Consider the following 4,118-nt stretch of genomic DNA (forward strand, 5'->3'; position numbering starts at 1 on the left):
CGCTTCAGTCATGTCCAACTCTGTGTGACCCCATAGATGGCAGCCTACCAGGCTCCGCTCCTGGGATTCTCCAGTCAAGAACACTGGAGTGGGTTGCCTTTTCCTTCTGCAATGTATGAAAGTGAAAAGTGAAAGTGAAGTCGCTCAGTCATGTTTGACTCTTTGCGACCCCATGGACTGCAGCCTTCTAGGCTCCTCCGTCCATGGGATTTTCCAGGCAAGAGTACTGGAGTGGCGTGCCATTGCCTTCTCTGCAAAAAGCCTACAGTACCTGATATTCCCAAGCGGTCTCCCATTCAAGTACTAAACCAGGCCCAACCCTGTTTAGCTTCCGAGATCAGATGAGGTCGGGCACGTTCAGGGTGCTATGGCCCTAAAAGCCATGCGCTGTGCCTCCCTTTTGCTCTGACCTGCTGGTCGGGCCAGCTGGCCGCACCTCTCCATGGTGGTGCGCGCTGAACTTGAGCCAAATGACCCGCAACCTGGACTTAGGCCTGCAGACGCCACCACGCCCCCAAACCCCGCCAACCGCCGACCCCCCAGCAGCCAGGTGTGCGTGCGTGCAGGGCCTGGGGTTGGGCTGAGGGGCGCGGAGTTCTTGACGCCCTCTCACCCTTGGCCTCCCATCCCGTTGGCTGCTCAGGGCCCCACTATAGTTTTTGTCTTCTTTGTACCTTTAGGGCACTTGAGTTTGACTAGGAGAATCAAACACCTGAAGAAGCATCCATTGGCTCTGTCCCAGCGTGAGACACAATTGGTTACAGCTTGAAAATGTTTCCATGGCAAATGACAGTGTGTTGTATTATATAGCAAGAAGCAATTTCTCCAAGATGAGCAATGAAACCTGCTGTCAGGAGGAACGTCCACCCAGGTAGCCAGGGCAGTCCAGTTAGGGTCCAGGTATGCGTGTTACCCCACCCTGTGCCATGCTCCTCTGTTCCCAGTTTGGGCAGATCAGTCACTGGGTCATCACAAACGGGGTCAAATACACATGGACAAAAGTGCATTGGCAAACTCAGCCATTTTAAAGGGCTAGTGGCTCCTTGTTTTTGTCCTTTGTTTTAAATTCTGTCTTGTTATGTCCTGTAATTTCCAAGGACGACGATAAAAGCTTTACAAGGGCACCTTCTTGGAGGAAAAAATTCAGACCAAAGGACGTCCGTGGCTTAGCTGCTGGGTGTGCAGAGACTCATCCGCAAACTTCTGGGTCCTGCCCTCTCTGCCCTCGCCCTCGGTGCAGCCAAAGAAGATGCAGCCGGATGGTAGGTGACAAGTCGGACAGCGTGCACAGCCCTGGGCTAGAATGTGGATGAGCTGGAATGGCCTGCTTCCCAGGTTACAGGACTCTTTAGCGCCATTGCACGTCCAAGGGTCAGTGCTCTACAGTGAATCCTAACATCTATTTATAAACGTTTAACAGTCATTTTTTTTTTTTTAAGTTCTTGTCTGGTTGAATATTAGCATATCCTTGCAACTAATAAAGCCGAGACACGTGTGTTCTCAGAGCATTAGATTGACACACATGCTTGTAGAGATGTGTGTGGCTGGCAGTGCTCAAGAGCGCTTTCATAAAACAGTAGGGTCACTCTCAGGCCACACCAGTGGCCCCTCAAGGACTCTCCCCACTGGGAGGATGGCTGAGTCCAAATTCAGTGACAGCAGCATCCACCTTCCTGTCCTCCGCCTGTCCTCACTGTCGTTGGTCCCTTGCACACTGTCAGTCAATGGGGTGAACAAAGAAGGCGAGGCCAGGAGAGGTCCTCCCCCGAGTTCAGCCGGGCCATAAATACATGGCCTGGCAGTTGCCCTTTCAGACTCAGCTCTGGTTTTCTCCGACAGCCTCTCTGCCAGAGAACGCTGCTAGTTCAGGTTGGGTGCTCAGGGCCGCTGTGTCCCCCACTTGATGGCAAGATAGATGGCCAGACAGCCTGGGCTGGGGTCAGGCTCTGTGGCTCAGGAGATGCCTTGTGCACGCCCCCTCAACCCCCAGTGTCCCATCCATGACAGGGCTACCTCAGTGTATGCTTTCTGCACGGTTGGCTGTGCCCACCACACTGGGGGGTCCCAGAGGAAGTGTGCGCTCACCCCGTGGGAATGGGGCCTGGAGGGTCTCTTTGGTGAATTTTTTCCTGTTATTAGCCCTTCCCATGAGTAGATTTATAAGTTTTGCTCTCATTTGCTCTCACAAGAGCAAAGTATATTTAGGTAAAGCCTGCGCTAAGCTAGACACTTTCGGTGAGGGGGTTTACGGGGAAGCTAGCATCGTCTCTTCACCAGAACTCAATAATACGCTTAACCAGGGGAAGGGGGGACCCAGTGTCTCTCTCCTTTTTTAAACAGCATGTTTCTTCCAAGGAGCATGCAGCTCATTTTTACAAATCTTAACTGTAGCTTAGCTTTCAGTCAATTGAAGAGTCTAACTGCTTGCTTTTTTATTTTCCATTCTCGTTATAAATCCAACATTTCCCTGTCAGATGGACATGGTAATGTAGACATTAGAGTTTAGATAAATTAGAAACAATCCTAGAGGGAGGTGCTGGGAATATAATACATGGGAGATGAACTTTTACAAACTGCGTGAGATAAGCAGGGCATAAACTGTAACTGGGTTGTTTACATGGCTTTTGAAGTTGCGGTGCAGCAGGTATCTGGGGCTCTTAGAATCAGAAGGGCTTGGACAGGTGGCCTGCTCTATCAGCAGCCCCCATTGTCTTCAGCCCTCTCTGGAACCCTGGCCAGAGACTCATCAGATGTGTTCTTGGTGGGCCCAAGGAAAGACAGAAAACGTTGAATTGGGAGCAGCCGGTTTCTGCTAGCGGTTTATGTAGATTTCTTAGTCAACTTGGAGCGGGGGTTGGGGGTTCGGGCTGACTCATTGGGCCATCAGCCTGTGTTGTGACAAGAAAACGTCAGTGGTGACATTTCCGAGGGAGGCTGAGACTGAGTTTCCACTTTCTTAGATCAGCCCCGTGCTCTGCCCTCCTGAAGCAGCCTGGGGAGAGTGGCCCGGCCCCCAGGACAGCAGATCACGGGACTCCAGGCCACCAGTGCCCGGCCGCTGACCCGCAAGTAACCAGTCCCTCCCCATGTCCCATCTCACAGATCCTGTGAGGGCTGGAAGAGAGGTCCAGCAGCCCTGTGAATCTGGAGGTCTAAGGAGAGACTGGCAGCTGCTCACCAGGAGTAGCTGTCCCCATGACGGCATTTCCGTCATCAAATGTGCTGTTGTTGCTCTAGTGTGACCATCCTCCCCACCCCGTCCCCCCACCGGGTGGCAGGGACCCCACGTGGCAGCCCCCAGGCTAGCTCTCTCCAGCTCATCCACCCTCTAGAAGTTTCGCCAGACCCTCAGTAGGAGTGGGCACTGCTGCGGGTGTGTGTGTGTGTCCTCGAGCCCCCTGTGACATTGCACGACTAACCGCACTCTGTGTTTGCACACTTCCTACCATGCTCCTGGGACCGGGCAGCGTGGTGGGAACGCAGAGGCTGGAATCCGCTACAGTCAGGACTTGCTCCTGCTAAGTTTCAGGGTGAGTACAGGCCAGCCTGGTCCTGCGGGGGCATGGAGCCCACGCCCCGGGAGTGAGGATCAGCAGGTCTCCAGAGGTTGGCCCAGGAGAGCCCTCAGCAGCAGAGAACGTGACCCTGGCACCTTGCTGCCACCGGAGTGGTGAGAGCACGGCCAAGGCTCCCTCGTGTCCGCACGCACGGGTGTCCCTCCCACAACTCCATGTACATCTGGGAGCAGGCTGTCCAGCATCATCAGACCTTCCCCCCAGCATCAGGCCCTCCCACAGCATCAGGTACCAGTCCAGCATCAGATGTGCCCCCCAACATCAGGCCCTAGTCCAGAATTAGACCTTCCCCCAGCATCAGGCCCTAGTCCAGCATCAGATGTGCCGCTGAGCATCAGGCCCTAATCCAGCATCAGGCCCTCTTCCAGAGTCAGACGCTCCCTCAGCATCAGGCCCTACTCCAGCACCAGACGCTCCCTCAGCATCAGGCCCTACTCCAGTATCAGACCCTCCCATAGCATCAGGCACTCCCCCAACATCATGTCCTACTCCAGCATCAGAGGTTCCCCCCAGCATCAGGCCCTAGTCCAGCATCAGACCCTC

The 4,118-nt window shown here is 54.2% G+C and overlaps 1 pseudogene; it reads right to left on the reverse strand.

Annotated features, from left to right (window-relative positions):
• Nucleotides 1–259: 259 nt before the first annotated feature.
• LOC114111094 (5S ribosomal RNA) lies at nt 260–379 on the reverse strand (annotated as a pseudogene).
• Between the last annotated feature and the right edge of the window lie 3,739 nt (nt 380–4,118).

This window comes from Ovis aries, chromosome 26 (assembly GCF_016772045.2).
Source record: "Ovis aries strain OAR_USU_Benz2616 breed Rambouillet chromosome 26, ARS-UI_Ramb_v3.0, whole genome shotgun sequence".
NCBI lineage: Eukaryota > Metazoa > Chordata > Mammalia > Artiodactyla > Bovidae > Ovis > Ovis aries.